A 20,158-nucleotide genomic window follows, 5' to 3' on the forward strand; every position below is an offset into this window, starting at 1 on the left:
TCTATGCTAGAAGTTGCGGGGACACAGGCCACTCTGACCCCCACTCTCCCCAAGGCTATACTTTTGCATGTTTGTGCTTTGGAAACTTTGAGTGAAAAAATTCTTTCACATCTTACTTTTCTCTGTTGGGGGGAAATACAACTTTTCCATAAAAGGTCCTTGGAACACTGAAAGTGTTTGTAAGCTCTTCTCAGCTTAATGCTTTTATTTGCATGATACCAGAGATAGAACACACAGAGACAAACTTCCAGAAGGGAAAACATACGTTCCCCTCTAAGACTCCAGTGGTTTTGACAGATTGAAAATATTTCAATCTGAGTGTCAGAGTTTTAGGATTTCGGATTGCTGGAAAACTCCAAAGAGTCTTCAAACCTCTTTGATACTTTTACTATCAAAGTAAATATCCATATTGTTTGTAATGGCATAAATTCCAAGATGTTTAATGTCTGTTAAGCTGTGTAATAAAATGGGCACTGAATCATAAGAAAGTTAAGAGTGCTAGGAGGAGTGATTGTTTCAGGATGATAATTTGGCTTCTAATTAGCACAGGCGTATAAGAGCACATGGAGGTAAGAATTTTCTAGTGATACTGTAGCAGGTCGAAGATCTCTGAGAGCAAATCATTATGCACACACCTTCGGGGACCAGGGAAAACACATAAAGTAATCAGAACCATAAATCAACCTGCCATGTGGCTTATACTTCTGGTGGAATGCTCTGCAGGCAGTAGAATAGTTAAGAAACTAAAATGTCAGTGGATGAAACTCGATTTGAGTTCAAACCGATGGAGCCTCTGGTTCATATATGCCTTGCTATAAAATATTCTTCTTCAGTTATAAGTGAAGCTCCAGGGGTAGGGGAGGCAAGAGCATGATGCATCAGTGTAATTATTTCTAGATAATTTCTTTGTAAAAAAACATTTTTCCCCCAGATATCGGCAGCCACTTTAAATAAAACTCAAATTGGGACCGGCTGATATTCAAAGATATGTGGAAATTATATAATATTCTATGTCAAATATATTTCAATTATTTAAAAAAAGGTATGTGGGGAATTCTCTGGCAGTCCAGTGGTTAGGACTCTGTGCTTCCACTGCTGGAGGCCTGGGTTTGATCCCTGGTCAGGGAACTAAGATCCTGCAAGCCGCGTGGTATGGCCAAAAATAAAAAAGGTATGTGGGAATAATTCAGCCTCATCCATGTACCTGAAAAAGACATGTCATTTTCTCAGGAAAGCTCTGAAATGGGAGAATAACTGAAAGGAATATTTCAGCAAAATTGGGTTCAGTTCAAGAAAAAGATGCTCATTAATGTGTCAGCTACCTGTCAAGGTAGCTGTTTGCACTAATAATTCCTACAGGACCTGTTACTTTCATTGTTTTTTCAAAACCAGGTTTGAAGGAGAGTCATTAGTTCATTTACATATTAGAGCATGTATTTGTTGACTTGTTTTTTCTGTCTCCCTCACTAGAGCATAACAGGGGGAAGGATCATGTCTGTCTTGTTCTCTGCTGAATTCTCAGAGCCTGGAAGAGGGCATGGCATGGGATAGGCCCCCCAAAATATTTCTTTGGATTAATGGACGGATGGATGGATGGATGAATAAAGAACAAACAAACAGACACGGTCCTAACAGAGTTCTAGAAGGTTACTGGGCCCAACCTTTGCCTTCATGGAGCTTACAGTTTCCTGCTAGAATCTCCTAGGTTCACCATACACAATCTGTGTCCTTTCTAGAGCACCATTTCTAGGATTGAAACTGTGTACCTAGAATCGGTTACAGAGGGAAAGACAGTAAACAGAGAACAAGAGAACAAGGGCCCCCAAGCACTGACTACGTTTTTTTTTTGCTCTCTCTTTTTTAAAAATGTTTATTTATTTATTTATATTTTTCTTATTAGTCACCCATTTTATACACATCAGTGTATACATGTAAATCCCAATCTCAGTTCATCATACCACCACCACCACCCCCTGCCGCTTTCCCCCCTTGGTGTCCATACGTTTGTTCTCTACATGTGTGTCTCCATTTCTGCTCTGCAAACTGGTTCATCTTTACCATTTTTCTAGGTTCCACATATATGCGTTAATATAGGATATTTGTTCTTCTCTTTCTGACTTACTTCACTCTGTATGGCAGTCTCTAGATGCATCCACGTCTCTACAAATGACCCAATTTTGTTCCTTTTTATGGCTGAGTAATATTCCATTGTATATATGTACCACTTCCTCTTTAACCATTCGTCTGTCGATGGGCATTTAGGTTGCTTCCATGATCTGGCTATTGTAAATAGTACTGCAATGAACATTGGGGTGCATGTGGCTTTTTGAATTATGGTTTTCTCTGGGTATATGCCCAGTAGTGGGATTGCTGGGTCCTATGGTAATTCTATTTTTAGTTTTTTAAGGAACCTCCATACTGTTCTCCATAGTGGCTGTATCAATTTACATTCCCACCAACAGTGCAAGACGGTCCCCTTTTCTCCACACCGTCTCCAGCATTTGTTGTTTGTAGATTTTCTGATGATGCCCATTCTAACTGGTGTGAGGTGATACCTCATTGCAGTTTTGATTTGCATTTCTCTAATAATTAATGATGTTGAGCAGCTTTTCATGTGCTTCTTGGCCAGCGGTATATCTTCTTTGGAGAAACGTCTATTTAGGTCTTCTGCCCATTTTTGGATTGGGTTGTTTGTTTTTTTAATATTGAGCTGCATGAGCTCTTTATATATTTTGGATATTAATCATTTGTCAGTTGCTTCCTTTGCAAATATTTTCCCCCAGTCTGAGGGTTGTCTTTTCATCCTGTTTATGGTTTCCTTTGCTGTGCAAAAGCTTTGAAGTTTCATTAGGTCCCATTTGTTTATTTTTGTATTTATTTCCATTACTCTAGGAAGTGGATCAAAAAATATCTTGCTGTGATTTATGTCAAAGAGTGTTCTTCCTATGTTTTCCTCTAAGAATTTTAGAGTGTCTGGTCTTACATTTAGGTCTCTAATCCGTTTTGAGTTTATTTTTGTGAATGGCGTTAGGGAGTGTTCTAATTTCATTCTTTTACATGTAGCTGTCCAGTTTTCGCAGCACCACTTATTGAAGAGACTGTCTTTTCTCCACTGTATATCCTTGACTCCTTTGTCATAGATTAGTTGACCATAGGTGTGTGGGTTTATCTCTGGGCTTTCTATTCTGTTCCATTGACCTATATTTCTGTTTTTGTGCCAGTACCATATTGTCTTGATTACTGTGGCTTTGTAGTATAGGCTGAAGTTAGGGAGTCTGATTCCTCCAGCTCCGTTTTTTTCCCTCAAGACTGCTTTGGCTATTCGGGGTCTTTTGTGTCTCCACACAAATTTTAAGCTTTTCTGTTCTAGTTCTCTAAAAAATGCCATTGGTAATTTGATAGGGATTGCATTGAATCTGTAGATTGCTTTGGGTAGTAGAGTCATTTTCACAATATTGATTCTTCCAATCCAAGAACATGGTATATCTCTCCATCTGTTGCTAGCATCTTTAATTGCTTTCATCAGTGTCTTACAGTTTTCTGCATACAGGTCTTTGTCTCCCTAGGTAGGTTTATTCCTAGCTATTGTATTTTTTGGTTGCAGTGGTACCTGAGAGTGTTTCCTTAATTTCTCTTTCAGATTTTTCATCATTAGTGTATAGGAATGCAAGAGATTTCTGTGCATTCATTTTGTGTCCTGAAACTTGACCAAGTTCATTGATTAGCTCTAGCAGATTTCTGGTGGCATCTTTAGGATTCTCTCTGTAGAGTATCCTGTCATCTGCAAACAGTGACAGTTTTACTTCTTCTTTTTCAATTTGGATACCTTTTATTGCTTTTTCTTCACTGATTGCTGTGGCTAGGACTTCCAAAACTATGTTGAAGAATGGTAATGAGAGTGGACATCCTTGTCTTGTTCCTGATCTTAGAGGAAATGCTTTCAGTTTTTCACCATTGAGAATGATGTTTGCTGTGGCTTTGTCATATATGGCCTTTACTATGGTGAAGTAGGTTCCCTCTATGCCCACTTTCTCGAGAGTTTTTATCATAAATCAGAGTTGAATTTTGTCAAAAGCTTTTTCTGCATCCATTGAGATGATCATATGGTTTTTCTTTTTCAATTTGTTAATATGGTGTATCACATTGATTGATTTGCATATATTGAAGAATCCTTGCCTCTTTGGGATAAATCCCACTTGATCATGGTGTATGATCCTTTTCATGTGTTGCTGGATTCTGTTTGCTAGTATTTCGTTGAGGATTTTTGCATCTATATTCATCAGTGATATTGGTCTGTAATTTTCTTTTTTTGTAGTATCTTTGTCTGGTTTTGGTATCAGGGTGATGGTGGCCTCAGAGAATGAGTTTGGGAGTGTTCCTTCCTCTGCAATTTTTTGGAAGAGTTTGAGAAAGATGGGTGTTAGCTCGTCTCTAAATGTTTGATAGCATTCACCTGTGAAGCCTTCTGGTCCTGGACTTCTGTTTGTTGGAAGATTTTTAATCACAGTTTCAATTTCATTACTTGTGATTGGTCTGTTCATATTTTCTATTTCTTCCTGGTTCAGACTTGAAAGGTTATAACTTTCTAAGAATTTGTTCATGTCTTCCAGGTTGTCCATTTTATTGGCATAGTGTTGCTTGTAGTTGTCTCTGAGGATGCTTTGTATTTCTGCGGTGTCTGTTGTAACTTCTTTTTCCTTTCTAATTTTATTGATTTGAGTCCTCTCCCTCTTTTTCTTGATGAGTCTGGATAATGGTTTATCAATTTTGTTTAACTTCTCAAAGAACCAGCTTTTAGTTTTATTGATCTTTGCTATTGTTTTCTTTGTTTCTATTTCATTTATTTCTGCTCTGATCTTTATGATTTCTTTCCTTCTGCTCACTTTGGGTTTTGTTTGTTCTTCTTTCTCTAGTTCCTTTAGGTGTAACGTTAGATTGTTTATTTGAGATTTTTCTTGTTTCTTGAGGTAGGCTTGTATAGCTATGAACTTCCCTCTTAGAACTATGGGATGCTTTTGCTGCATCCCATAGGTTTTGGATCGTCGTGTTTTCATTGTCATTTGTCTCAAGGTATTTTTTGATTTCCTCTTTGATTTCTTCAGTGATCTCTTGGTTATTTAGTAACGTACTGTTTAGCCTCTATGTGTTTGTGGTTTTTACAGGTTTTTCCCTGTAATTCATTTCTAATCTCATAGCGTTGTGGTCAGAAAAGATGCTTGATATGATTTTAATTTTCTTAAATTTCCTGAGGCTTGATTTGTGACCCAAAACATGATCTATCCTGCAAAATGTTCCGTGCGCACCTGAGAAGAAAGTGTAATCTGCTGTTTTAGGATGGAATGTCCTACAAATATCAATTAAATCTATCTGGTCTATTGTGTCATTTAAAGCTTGTGTTTCCTTATTAATTTTCTCTTTGGATGATCTGTCCATTGGTGTAAGTGAGGTGTTCAAGTCCCCCACTATTATTGTGTTACTGTTGATTTCCTCTTTTAGAGCTGTTAGCGATTGCCTTTTGTATTGAGGTGTTCCTATGTTGGGTGCATATATATTTATAATTGTTATATCTTCCTCTTGGATTGATCCCTTGATCATTACGTAGTGTCCTTCCTTGTCTCTTGTAACATTCTTTATTTTAAAGTGTATTTTACCTGATATGAGTATTGCTACTCCAGCTTTCCTTTGATTTCCATTTGCATGGAATATCTTTTTCCATCCCCTCACTTTCAGTCTGTATGTGTCCCTAGGTCTGAAGTAGGTCGCCTGGAGACAGCATATAGATGGGTCTTGTTTTTGTATCCTTTCAGCAACCCTGTGTCTTTTGGTTGGAGCATTTGATCCATTCACGTTTAAGGTAATTATCGATATGTATGTTTCTATGACCATTTTCTTAATTGTTTTGGGTTTGCTTTTGTAGGTCCTTTTCTTCTCTTGTGTTTCCCACTTAGAGAAGTTCCTTTAACATTTGTTGTAGAGCTGGTTTGGTGGTGCTCAATTCTCTTAGCTTTTGCTTGTCTGTCAAGCTTTTGATTTCTCCATCGAATCTCAATGAGATCCTTGCTGGGTAGAGTAATCTTGGTTGTAGGTTCTTCCCTTTCATCACTTTAAGTATATCATGCCACTCCCTTCTGGTTGGTAGAGTTTCTGCTGAGAAATCAGCTGTTAACCTTCTGGGAGTTCCCTTGTATGTTATTTGTCATTTTTCCCTTGCTGCTGTCAATAAGTTTTCTTTAATTTTTGCCAAGTTGATTACTATGTGTCTCGGTGTGTTTCTCCTTGGGTTTCTCCTGTATGGGACTCTCTGTGCTTCCTGGACTTGGGTGGCTATTTCCTTTCCGATGTTAGGGAAGTTTTTGACTATAATCTCTTCAATATCTTCTCGGGTCCTTTCTCTCTTTCTTCTCCTTCTGGGACCCGTATAATGTGAACGTTGTTGTGTTTAATGTTGGCCCAGAGGTCTCTTAAGCTGTCTTCATTTCTTTTCATTCTTTTTTCTTTATTCTGTTCCGCAGCAGTGAATTCCACCATTCTGTCTTCCAGGTCACTTATCCGTTCTTTTGCCTCAGTTATTCTATTGATTCCTTCTAGTGTGGTTTTTTTTTTCAGTTATTGTATTGTTCATCTCTGTTTGTTTGTTCTTGAATTCTTCTAGATCTTTGTTAAACGTTTCTTGCATCTTCTGGATCTTTGCCTCCATTCTTTTTCTGAGGTCCAGGATCATCTTCACTATCATTATTCTGAATTCTTTTTCTGGAAGATTGCCTCTCTCCATTTCATTTAGTTGTTTTCTGGGGTTTTACCTTGTTCCTTCATCTGTTACATAGCCCTCTGCCTTTTCATCTTTTCTGTCTTTCTGTGAATATTGTTTTTGTTCCACAAGCTGCAGGATTGTAGTTCTTCTTGTTGCTGCTGTCTGCCCTCTGGTGGATGAGGCTATCTAAGAGGCTTGTGGAAGTTTCCTGATAGGAGGGACTGGTGGTGGGTAGAGCTGGCTGTGGCATTGGTAGGCAGAGCTCAGTAAAACTTTAATCTGCTTGTCTGCTGATGGGTGGGTCTGGGTTCCCTCCCTGTTAGTTGTTTGGCCTGAAGTGACCCAACACTGGAGCCTACCCAGGCTCTTTGGTGGAGCTAATGGCAGACTCTGGGAGGGCTCATGCCAAGGAATACTTCCCAGAACTTCTGCTGCCAGTGTCCTTGTCCCTTGGTGAGCCACAGCTGCCCCCCCCCCCTCTGCAGGAGACCCTCCAACACTAGCAGGTAGGTCTGGTTCAGTCTCCTATGGGGGTCACTGCTCCTTCCCCTGGGTCCCAATGCACACACTACTTTGTGTGTGCCCTCCAAGAGTGGAATCGCTCTTTCCCCCAGTCCTGCCAAAGTCCTGCAATCAAATCCCACTAGCCTTCAAAGTCTGAGTCTCTAGGAATTCCTCCTCCCATTGCCGGACCCCCAGGTTGGGAAGCCCGACGTGGGGCTCAGAACCTTCACTCCAGTGGGTGGACTTCTGTGGTATAAGTGTTCTCCAGTTTGTGAGTCACCCACCCAGCAGGGGTGGGATTTGATTTTATTGGGATTGCGCCCCTCCTACTGTCTCTTTGCGCCTTCTCCTTTGTCTTTGCATGTGGGGTATCTTTTTTGGTGAGTTCCAGTGTCTTCCTGTCGATGATTGTTCAGCAGTTAGTTGTGATTCCAGTGTTCTCGAAGGAGGGAGTGACAGCATGTCCTTCTACTCCGTCATGTTGAACCAAATCTGACTACGGTTTTAAGCAGAATTATGCACTGAGGCCAAAATTCATCAATGACCAATTGCTTTTTTATCAACTTTGTTGAGATATAATTTATGTACAAGATCAGTGGCCAATTTTAAAGTAGTTCTTTAAAACTTAACAAAAATTTTTTTTTTCTTTTGGATTTAGTTTCAGGAGGAAGGAAGTTGACTGGTAAATCCAGACATTCTGGGTGGAGATTTTTTGGTGAAATTCCCTATAAATGAACCAGCAGCTGCCTTCAGGGTTTGATAAAGGCCTCAGTGTTTGGAACACTGTGGGGCTCCTTCTCCCCATCTCCAGCTCTTTCTGGCTGGGTCCGGGTGGGTGTGAGAAGTGGTCACTGAAGCGACAGGAGTTGGGTGGAAATGCAAAGTGGGTGTGAAAGCATGAGGTGTACAAGGTGGCAGAGCTGAGCCCAAATCACATCACTGTCTCTCACTTGCTGTGCAAGCTGTAACAAGCTCCTGGGCATCTCTGAGCGTGCCTCAGTCTCCTCATCTGTAGAATGGCATGTGTCAGAAGACTGAGGTTTAAATAGCTAATGAGGGGACTTCCCTCATGGTGCAGTGGTTAAGAATCCCCCTGCCAATGCAGGGGACAGGAGTTCGAGCCCTGGTCCAGGAAGATCCCACATACTGTGGAGAAACTATGCCCGTGGGCCACAACTACTGAGCCTACACTCTAGAGTCCGTGAGCCACAGCTACTGAAGCCCTCATGCTGCAACTACTGAAGTCCACGTGCCTAGAGCCCATGGTCTGCAGCAAGAGAAGCCACTGCAATGAGAAGCCCATGCACCACAGTGAAGAGTAGACCCTGCTCACTGCAACTAGAGAAAGCCCGTGCACAGCAACGAAGACCCAATGCAGCCATAAATAAATAAATAAAATAAATAAAATAAATAAATAAATAAATAAATAAATAAGCTAATGCACCCAAAGCACCTGCACCGGGGCCTGAACATGGTAGGCACTTAATCAAATCTAATATTGTTCTTACAAGGCTAGAAACTTGCCAACCCTGCACTCCCTGGAACTGTACTCCTCACCATGCTGTGCTCACTGCCCATTTCTAACTACCCGGGTGGCTCTCCCCAGGCTCTACCTGAGAGCTGTCACCCTGTGTTGTGACCCCAAGGCCCTGACCCACTTGTCTCTGAGCCCTACCTGGTTTTTCAAGCTCTGGATCTCTCTCTGTTGGGCATCGTCCTCTTCATGCAGAACCTGAAACTTGGGCGGGATCACCCTCTCCTTCTGCCTGGAGGCAGCTGTTTCCAACAGCTTCTGGCTCAGGTTGGCCACTTGGTTCTGCAGGCTTGCTATCACAGTGTCTTTGTATTTAGATTCAAGTTCAAAATCGGAGAGACGGCTGACTTCTTTTCCCAGCAGCCGAATTATTTCATCCTGGGTGGAGGCCAGATGGGAAATTTACTAGGTGTGGGTCTGGGTGTAAGGCTGAGCCCATTTAAAGAAATACAGGAAAAATATGGTATCATTCTTTGGGAAGGTGAGGGCAGGCAGGGAGGGAAAAAGCAGACTTTCATGGCTATCTCTGTCACTTGGAAAATCTCATAGAGACAAGAATTGGGTTAAAATGATGTACTTGAATATAGACTCCTGTAATGGATGTCTATACCTCACAGGTACGGAAACTTTTCTCTCCCCGAGAATTAGACTTTCATATTAAGAACAACCATCCCACTTGGGAACTTTTGTTGCTAGAAAGTTTACTTAGAGTGTTTTCATTTATAATATTCAGCCTAGCACACTGGGGACCTAGGAAAGGTAGTTAGGAAAACAACATTCAGTTTGACCACATTCTGCCTATAATGAGGGTTATTTGTTTTAACTTAAAACATTCTGAACTATTTGTTTTCCCTTTCCTCTCTTCTAATATTTCCTGACTCTTTTGGCTATTCATGTATGAATTTTTTCCAGGTAACTCAATCTGGAAAGTAAATGAGACATGAATACTGATTTATTTGCATGGGCTCATGTAAACTTTTGGCTGGAAAAACAAAATTGCTGGTAGACTGTACCCACAGGTATAATTAACCCTGTCCTCCATCTCTCCAGTGATAAAGATCTGCAGCCAAAGAATTGGTTAGGTTTTCCAAAAAAGGAAAAAAAATTCCCCCAAACTTCTCACCAGACGTTATCAATAAAATGTCAGAAAAACTGAAGAAGAAGAAGAAGAAGAAAAAATTCCCCAGAGGCCTTTTCCAAAGCAGTCACGGGAGGAGGTAAACGGGCAATTTCTGGTCCAGCTCATTCCCAGGAGAGCCGTCCAGTCAGCCTCACAACCTGCTAGCTCCGTGACCTGGGGAAGGACAGGGTCTTGCTCATGAGAAAGCCTGTCTGACATTGCCAGCTGCTGCCAGGGGCCTTCCTTTGGATCCTTGTGAAAGTTGGTGGCAAAACTTCAAGAGAGAGCATCAGACATATTCCCTACTCCTGGGCAGTTTCCCCTGTTTCACCCTATTATGATCAGCCAGGTGCTTATTCATTTCTCATGCAACAAACATTCATCGGGCAGCAACTAAGTGCCAGGCCCCGTGCCAGTGCTGGAATATAAGAAGTTTGCAGAGGGCAGTGGACAGCTGTGGGTTCTGCTTTCCTGCTGAGGGTCCCCTTGCCCTTCTTGGAGGGAGTGTTCCTCCTTCCATTTGGTCTGGGTAGGACTGTCAGTCATGTGCCCTGCTCCTTCCTGTCCCACCTCCCCATGTGCATGTGGCCCAAGCTGGTCAATCAGAGATTTCACACATCGATTACAGAGGGAGAGGATCTTGCCTTCTTTTGGATCATGTAGGCTAGTTTGCCTGAGTTTGTCTTTTCTAACACACAAAGCCAGCCTTATGAAAAAGCCAGACACTGAGGGAAACAGAGGGGAGAAGTTGGTAGTGGGGAGGTGTTCTGATGACATTATTCAAGCTCCTGGATCTAGCCATACCTGAAGCTAGTGGCCCTTTAAATTTTCCAATAAGATGAGCTAATCAATGCTCCCCCTCGAGCTAATTTGTTTATTGTCACTTGAAGGAGTCCTGGCAAGTCAGGGTATAAACGACTTATAAAGAGAAAGAATTATTTCTATTATAAATAGAAAAAATGATAAATGGCTTATAAAAATTTTCTATAAATAGAAAAAATTATAGTGGTTGCACTATATTTCCAAGTTAAAATTGAGGCGGGTTGAAAAATGGCTACAAATACTTTGCAGTTTTGCCATCCAGTCTATTTCCCCACCCTCTAGTCTGGGCTGGCCCCGTGACTAGCTTTAACCAACGGAATGGAGTGGAAGTGATGCTGCATGATCTCCAGGCAAGTTCTTACAGGCTGTGCAGCTTCTGCTCTGGCCCCCTGGGAACCCCGAGACCACCGTGCTGTGATGAAAAACCACATGCACAAAGGGGCGCACCAGCCCAGGCGTCCTGGCTGAGGCCCTAGATGTGGGAAGGAGGCCAATGGGGACCGACCACCAGCCTGGCCAAGCCAGCGGCTTACTGAGGCCACATGAGTGAGGCCAGGGGACACAAGCAAAGGAACCTTCCAGGTCAACCCATAGATTCTGGGGAATAATGAATTGCTGTTGGAAGCCGCTAAGTTTTGGGATGGCTTGTTACACAGCGATAAATACAGAATCTGAGTGTGGCTTCTCGCCTTTCTGCAACATTTTTCAGAGTCTGGTCCCAGGATGCCTGGGTTGGAACCCCCTGCCTCCTGAAGGTTTGGATTTCCGTGTCTGACAAGAACCCCAGGTAGGTCTGCTCCTCACAAACTCTGAGAATTGCTGCAGGAGCAGGCCCTGGCCCTGAAGGAAAGCGAGATATTATAGACTGCTTCTTTTAGAGTAACTTTCAGGTCGTGTCTAAGTGGGGAGAAATTGACCTGGGCCCTTCCCAGGATGGCTTGAATCCACCTGTTCTGCTCGCATCCCTGCTTTAAACCTCTCTGGTTCTTTAACGAGTCTCTTGGCCCAGGCCTCCCTGACTTCAGTGCTCACTTCCTCCTGCTAGGAATGTGTTTTTGCATCACTGTTCCATCACTGAAGGTTGACCAAGTGATTACTGTGTGGGAGTTAGAAGTACCCGCTGAGAAGCTAACCAGACCTCGCTTTGAATCCTAACACTGCTCCTTGCATTGGGCAGCCTTGAACACATTACTGAACCTCTCTGAGCTTCAGTTTCCTCATCTGCAAAGTGAGGCTGATAAAATCTATTTTGAAGATGGTGAAGATTAACGAGCTAATAAATGTCAAGTGCACAGGACATGGCCCAGCACACAGTAGGTGCTCAGTACCTTGTAGTTGTAGATGTTATTTGGGATAAAATGAGCAGTGGCCAAACCTGGCTGAATGTCTTGGGAGGAAGAGGTGGTTTCTTGGAAGTAGGAAAAAGGGACGGTCCTTGAGACACAGAGAACAAGAGGCAGTGGCAATCTCTCCATGGTCCCTCTTGCTGCTGTAGCTCTGTGCTTCCCCGAGACCCCTCACCTTATCGTACTGGGCCAGGTCCTGGTCCACAAAAATTTCTCTGTAGGGCTCTGCCCCAGGAATTTCCTCGGCCACTGATTGTTCCGACAGTTCCGCCGCGTTGGTCCACACTAACACACAAGATCAACAGAGAATGCAGAGGAGACTGTGAGTTTCCCCAAAGTCTTAAAGAATATTTTCAGATTAACCTTCACATTCATGAGACTTATGCACTGAAAGCATTACAGGAGGACTGGAAAGGGTAAGAGCTGCCTCATTTCTCTTCCCCAGCATTAACTGCACTGATGCACTGTGGTGTGTCTCTTTCCAGACATTTTTCTATGCCGCATAAGAGCTGATGACCTTGGGCAAGTCATTTGCTCTCTCTAAGCCTTCGTTTCCACATACATAATTTAGGATTACTGATAGTCTCTGCTATAAAGGGCTATCTGGAGATTAAATAGAATAATGATATAGAGCAGGGGTTGGCAAACTATGGCCCTGCGGCCAAATCTGGCCTTCTGACTATTTTTGTAAATAAAGTTTTATTGCAACACAGCCACAGTGATTCATTTACATATTCTTTATGGCTGCTTCCCAGCTACAAAGGCAGAGCTGAGTAGTTGCAGCACAGACCATGTGACCCACAAGTCCTAAAGTATTTACTATCTGGCTCTTTACAGGAAAAGTTTGCTGACCCCTCAAGTAGAGCATTTAGCACTAAACATTAGCTATATATTTTTTATTGCAGTCATATCTTTTCAAAAAACAAAAATGCATTTACATGACAGAGATTCTTATCCAGCTTACTTTTCAGCTAACAATATGAAAAACATCTTCCCATGTCAGTATTTGAGGCTGTACTGGGTTCTTTTCCAGGGTAGCATTGTGGTCCATTGTCCAAGTGTGCCAAACGTGTTTAACTAGGATCCACTTGATAGACATTTAAGCTTTCCTAATTGTTTTCTTATTTACCCCAATATTACAAGGCCTGCTTATATGACTTTTGGGGAGTATAGCATTGTGTTTGGGGGTCCCACTCTGTATCAAATCAGACATCTCGCAATTCACTCACATCAACACTGAATACATTTTTTTTTATTGGTGTAGAAATGTTTGTAAAGATTTCTATAATTCTACTTGTGAGACCACTTGGGCCCAAGCAGCGTATTTTAAATTTCCAAGTGACTATGGTTTCTGGACAGTCACTGCACATTCTTATCTTCTTGTGAAGTGAGAAACTGAACAATTTGTTTTCAGTGGTGATGAAACTTTAATGAGTATTAACATTAATGATGAATGAAGCACGCACTGTCATGTTTGTGGACATTCATCATTTATTCATTTTACTTCTGCATTTTTTATTTATGCATTTTAGAGTCAAAGATTCCTGCCCCCCCAGCCAGGTCTCAAACCTCTTTGTGGACCCCAGAACCTCTAGTGGACATAGCTGATGGCCTGTGGTGCCCAGAGAATGCACAGCCTTGCGTGTTGAATGAGCAGCCCTGGCCACAGTGTTTCCTGGGGCACGAGGAACACAAGGGCCTGGAACTTCAGCAGCTGCCCATTTTCTCTCCCTCCACCTCCCCAACTAGGTCCATGATTAGAAAACTTTTATTTGAAGCTCACTGCCCCCATCTGACTCTCTTGGATCCTGAGCAGCAAAGTCCTAACTGACTACAGCAGCAGTGACTGATAGAGAAATAACGGGAGCTACAGAATGCAATTTTCAATTTTCTAGTAGTCACGTTAAAAAGGTAAAAAGAAGAGAGGAATTTTTAATGACCAATTTTATTTAACCCAACATATTTAAAAAAACATCATTTCAACACGTGATCGACAAAAAATATGGAGATATTTTATATTCTTTTTCTTCGAGGCATGAAGCCTTTGAAATCTGGGGTTTATTTTACACTGATTGTGTATCTCAATTTGGAAACTGAGTTTTCAGGAGGAAGATTTCATCTGTTTTCAGATTCCTCAAGAAATCGGCTCTCACTGGAGGAAGGTACTGCCTGGCCTGTGTCCCCAGGGAGGGCCTCGGGGTCTGACCCTAACTGGGCCCCTGTCCAGTCTCAGCTTAGAGTTCTGGCGTCTGATGCCATCTCTAGGGGTGACTCCGGCTGCCTCTACGACCCTGTCGTGGCTGTCTTGAGGGACGCTTCCCTGCAAGATGATGGCCGGAGGGGGGACTTCATCAATCTTACAGAACAGGCTGATCGATGGGGTCCCTTTACTGGGGAAGGTGTGTTTACTCAAAGTCTTTGTGGGGCTAGAATTTGCTCTGAGACTTGCTTTCCTTACACCCAGGCAGGGAGGTGCGGGAGCAGTTACCCCTCACCTGCCCCAAACTTCTTTACCGGCTACTGTTATTTATCAAAAAGAACCTAAGGGCCATGTATGACCAAACCGGCTTAACTCTAGATGCTGGATCCTTCGGAGGTCCCAGTGGGGAGAAGCCCCAGGGAGAGTCGGGAGGGCTGGGGCGGTGGGACGGCGGATACGGGGACGCAGGCACTTTAAGAATTTTCGGGCATGAGCTGTTGGCCAAAAGGCAGGGGAGTTACTTTAATATTTTAACAACCCCCAGCTGTCCTGGTGCGCTGCAATAATCACCAGTCTGCAGCAGGGGCAGTATGTGTGCACCTTAACTGTGTCTTTCAGACATTGTAAGTTGTAAATAAAAGTTAAATAACAATCATGGTTAGGTAATAACTTAATTTTTAAATTTTAATATTTAAAATTTAAATATTTAAATTTTAAAATATTTAAATTATTAAGATTGTAAAATTTAAAATTTAAATAATAAAATATTAAATATTTTAATATTTACTGAATGTTCGCTATGCACCAGGCGTTGTGCTCAGCACTTACACGCAGGATACGATTTCGTCTTCATAACAACCCAGTGAGATAGGCATTATTATTCCCATCTCCATTTTATACGTGAGGGATATGAGGCACAGAGACGTCAAGTCACCTGCTCAAGGACACACAGCTGGTAAGTGGTAGAGTCAAGGGATGAGCCTAAATTTGTTGGATTCAGAGCCTATGCTTTTAACCACTATGTAGTCAATGTATTGAAGTGGGAAGATGTTTATGACATATTATTGAATTTTAAAAATCAGGTAGGGAATTCCTTGGCAGTCCAGTGATTAGGATTCTGTGCTTCCACTGCAGGGGGCACAGGTTCCATCCCTGGCTGGGGAACAAAGATCCTGCAAGCTGAGCGGCACGGCCAAAAAAAGAAAAAAAAAGAAGGTTACCTATGTTAGGTTCATATGATCCCATTATTGGGAAAAATATATATATATATATGAATCAAGATGCTATTTTAATAAGTCACTCCACATATTTTCTTTTCTCAGTAATTCTTCCCCACCTCCCATGAGCTCTTGCCATTAAGATTTGGCCTTGGAGCTGACGTTTTATTGCCTTGTGGTAAAGGAAGGATGAGTATTAACTAGAACAGGGTGAGTTTTCCCCCAGGCAAAATGACGTTTTCATTTTTGACAATGTCTGGAGACATTTTTGAGAACCACAGTTAGGGGTGGTGGTGGTGGTGTTGCTACTGGTATCTCTGGTGGGTAGGAGTCAGGGATGCTGCTAAACACTCTACAGTGGACAGGACAGATCCTCCAACAAGGAGTTATGCGACCCACCTGTCACTGTGCCAAGATTGAGAAACCCTGACCTGATCTGCAGAAAATAAATCCTTGGCTTTGGGTTTTCAAATAGAATTTTTCAAGTCTAAAGCAAGGTGACAGTCTAACAGTAAACCAATTTAATTGGAAGAGCCCAGCTTTGCTAAGAGAGGAAAGAGCTTTCTTGGAACCCTTAAAAAGAGGTGTTTTCTGTCAAGAGACAGCATGGAGGACTGGAGCACAGAGTTTTCTCTAAAGCGTGCAGTAGAGAGGCCCAGACAGAAAGGAACTCCCCATGACACGGGAAGATGAAAGTCCTTTTCTGAGGATGGCGAGAGTGTCAGGGGAACGAGGGCAAACGTTTGGAAACATGAGACCTGGCTGAGAGGCTGAGGAGATAGAGCCCAGGTAGAAGTGAGTGACTCTAAGCCATACGACTCATCCTTCATTTCTCCAGGGGGAATCCAAGTCCTTCAGAGAAGCCCCAAGTTCAGCATGGCACTGGAGAAACCGGTGATTACAGTGGAAAAATTTAAATGGCGGAGTGAAAAAAAGAGAAGAAACAGCCCATGTGCCATGTGTCCAAAGGATGCATTAAAAAAACAACCCCCAAAACCCTGTATATATGTTCATAAAACAGAACATGATCCATACAACAAAATGAATGAATCTCAGAAATACTATGCTGAGTGAAAAAAGCCTTCCACAAAGGAACATGTACTACATGGTTCTGTGTACTTGAGATTCTAGAACAGGAATATCTAATCCATGGCTGGAAAAGAATTCAGAAGAGTGGGTGCCTCTGGGGCCTGGGGCTGGGAATTGACTGGGCAGGGACATGAGGGAACTTTCTGGGGTGATGGTAATGTTCTATATCTTGATAGGAGTTTGGGTTACATAGGTGTACACGACCATCAAAACTCAATGAGCACACTCAAGATCTACACCTTTCATGGTGTGGTAGCCAGTCTCCAAGATGGCCCCACTGATTCTTGTCTCCTGGTATTCAGACCCTTGCATCATCCTCTGCAATACTGGATGGACTTTATATTAGTTAGCTGGGGCTGCCATAACAAAACACCACAGGAGGTCTTAACAAAAGAAATTCATTTTCTCACAGTTCTGGAGGCTGGAAGTCCAAGATGAAGGTGTGGGCAGGGTTAGGCCTCTCTCCTTGGCTTGCAGACGGCCACCTTCCTGCTGTGTCCTCACATGCCCTTTTCTCTGTGCACGTGCATCCCTGGCGTCTCTCTCTCTCTTCTTACAAGGACACCAGCCCTTGGATTAGGGCCCACCCAATCATCTCATTTGAACTTACTCATCTATTTCAATACACTATCTCCAAATATGGTCACATTCTGCGATATTGGGATTGAGGCCTCAGCATATGCATTTTGGGGGAATGCAATTCAGTCCGTAACAAAGCTTCTCTATGTAACCAAGGATATTGCAGAAATGACACAGTTTGATTCCTGAGGTTAGATCCTAAAAGACATTGCAGCTTCTGCCTCACTCGCTAGGACCACTTGTCTGGAGGAGCTGGCAGCTTGAGGATGCTCAAGCAACGTATGGAGAGGTGCACTTAGTGAAGAACTGAGGCCTCTTACCAAAAGCCATGGGAGTGACCCATCCTGGAGGTGGGTCCTCCAGCCCCAGACAAGCCCCCAGAGGACCACAGCCCAGCCACCACCATTACTGCCACCTCATGGACAAGCCTGAGCAAGAATCCCCCAGCTAAGCCATTCCCAACTTCCTGCCTCAGAGAAGCTATGAGATAATAAATGTTTACTGTTGTTTTAGGCCATTACATCCTGCAGTAATTTGTTATGCAACAATAAGTAGCAAATACAGGCTTGGGCACCAGGAGTGGTGCAAAATTTAACAAAAACCCTAAAATGTGGAGTGGTTTGGGATGGAACAGTGGCCAGAAGCTGGAGGACTTTGGCCAAGAGTCTTTGAGAAAGCGTGAATAGTCTTAGTAGAAGCCCAATGGCCTTTGAGGAGGCAGTGAGGGAAGGGTTCCAGGAAAGTGAGGAAAATGTTACTGGGGTTAAGGGATCCTTGTTAGGTGGTGGCAGAAGGTTTCCTAACACGTTGCCTGTGGTCATGAGGAAGGTAGAAAATGTTTGTGATGAGGCTGAGTGGTCAAGCTAAAGAGAGTCCCAGACAGAGTCTTGGAAGGTGCTGCCTGGTTACTTCTTGCTACTTATAGTGAAATGTGAGGGGGAGAGACAGTTAAAGGAAGGGCTGTTAAATCAGGGCAATGTTCTGGGCTTGAAAATTCCCTGCCTCTCCAGGTGGCAAATGAAATGTAAGAAACAGGTTCTGGGCAAAGATCAAATCAAGGGCACTCTCAAGAAAACACAGTCCAGAGAAGAAGCTGAGGGTGTGGTTGTAAAATCCTTTGTTAAGAATACAGATCCAGGGCAGTGTCCAAGAGAACCCTTCGGTCAAAGAACTGGGCTTCTAAGAAGCTTCTGTCCTTTGTCAGTCTTTGCAGAAGCCCATGGTGGAAGGGCTTGTGACAAAAAAGTCTGTGGGCGTGGGTTTTGCCTGATAGGATGAACCCCAATAAGAAGCACTGCCAACTCAGACTGACAGAGACCCACAAAAGTCAAAGAAGCGTCTGGACCCCCAAGCTTCTACAGGCAGGAAGCAGGCTATAAAACTATGCAGCCACATCCATGGGACACCTTTCATAGGAAAGGGAGGACGACTCAGAAGGCGGAACTCACGGACCAGGGGCAGAGCCAAGAGCCCTGGAAAGTCATTTCTGGACAAGAGTTGGACTGAAGCCCAGTCAAGGAACTGCCGATATTTTCCCAGCTGGACTTCAGAACTGCTTTGGGCCAGGGACTCCTGTGTGTTTCCTGTTTTTCTTCTTTTGGAACAAGAGGAGTGTATGTAGCAGTGATGCTATGTCTGTCCCACCAATATGTGCTGGGTGTGTGAGGGACAGACCCTTTGTTCAGAGGTCTTCAGATTTCTGGAAGTAGTACTTGATGAGCTGAATGTAACGTACTACACCCATGAGCCCCATCTGTACCTGGACTTGATTTAGACGAGATTCTGGAATTTGAGCCGATGCTGTTACTGGGGTGAGATTTTGGGGGGCCTCGGGAGAGAGGAGGAGGAGTGTGAATCATTGAGGACCCGAGGGCAGGCTGTGGTAGCCGGCCTCCAAGATGACTGCTGATAATCCCCGCCTCCTGGTCTTCAGGCCCGTGTGTAGTCTTCTCCCACACTGGAGGGTGACGCCCTGGGTAACCAGCAGGATATTGCAACAATGACAGAGCATGACTTCTGAGGCTTAGTCACAAGAGATGTTGCCATTTCCATCTTGTCCTCCAGGATCACTTGCTCAGGAGGAGCAGCTGCCGTGTCATGAGAATGCTCGAGCCACTCTCTGGGGAGGCCCATGTGGTGAGGAACAGGGGCCTCCTGCTGACACCCATGTGAGCAGCCGTGTTCGAAGTGGATCCTCTGGCCCAGGTCAAGCCTTCAGATGACTGCAGCCTTACGAGGGACCCTGAGCCACAGCCGTCCTGCTAAGCTGCTGCCAAATTCCTGACCCCACAGAAACCGTATAGATGATAACACGTTTGATTTTGCTTTAGGCTGCTACGTTTGGGGAGAATTCGTTATGCAATCATGATAACTAATACACATTATGTGTTCATTTTACATGAAGGAGACAAAAATGTTGAATTCTAGTTAATGGTATATGTGCTAAAGAATTTAGGGGGAGGACTACAGATGTGTGCTATTTATTTTGAAATGCATCCAAAAAATAAGATGGATTAATGCAGGACAAGAAGGATGGGTAGACAGAAATGTAATAAAGAGTACAGCAAAGTGTTAGCGGTAGAATTAGGAGGAGAGCTGTCTCTGTAAAATTATTTTTGCTTTGCTGTATGTTTGAACGTTTTCACATTAAAATGCTGGGGTGGGGGCTTCCCTGGTGGCGCAGTGGTTGAGAGTCTGCCTGCCAATGCAGGGGACACGGGTTCGAACCCTGGTCTGGGAAGATCCCACATGCCACGGAGCAGCTGGACCCGTGAGCCACGACTACTGAGCCTGCGCGGCTAGAACTTGTGCTCCGCAACAAGAGAGGCCGCGATGGTTAGAGGCCCGCGCACCGCGATGAAGAGTGGCCCCTGCTCGCCGCAGCTGGAGAAAGCCCTCGCACAGAAGTGAAGACCCAACACAGCCATAAGTAAAGAAATAAATAAAATTAAATTAAAAAAAATGCTGGGGGGAAATGGCTGAGTAATTTCTTAACT

The 20,158-nt window shown here is 43.4% G+C and overlaps 2 protein-coding genes across 3 annotated transcripts in view; both read right to left on the reverse strand.

Moving 5' to 3' along the window:
* The window catches only part of LOC309807668 (interferon regulatory factor 6-like), a 490,462-nt gene that overhangs the window by 357,446 nt on the left and 112,858 nt on the right, over nucleotides 1-20,158 (reverse strand). The window lies entirely within an intron of this gene.
* Nucleotides 1-20,158, reverse strand: part of LOC309808038 (forkhead-associated domain-containing protein 1-like) — a gene marked incomplete at its 5' end in the record, with an annotated part of 79,875 nt that overhangs the window by 21,697 nt on the left and 38,020 nt on the right. The gene's annotated exons all lie outside the window — the stretch shown is intronic.

The sequence above is a fragment of the Mesoplodon mirus genome (assembly GCF_964341445.2).
Source record: "Mesoplodon mirus genome assembly, chromosome: 7".
Classification (NCBI taxonomy): domain Eukaryota; kingdom Metazoa; phylum Chordata; class Mammalia; order Artiodactyla; family Ziphiidae; genus Mesoplodon; species Mesoplodon mirus.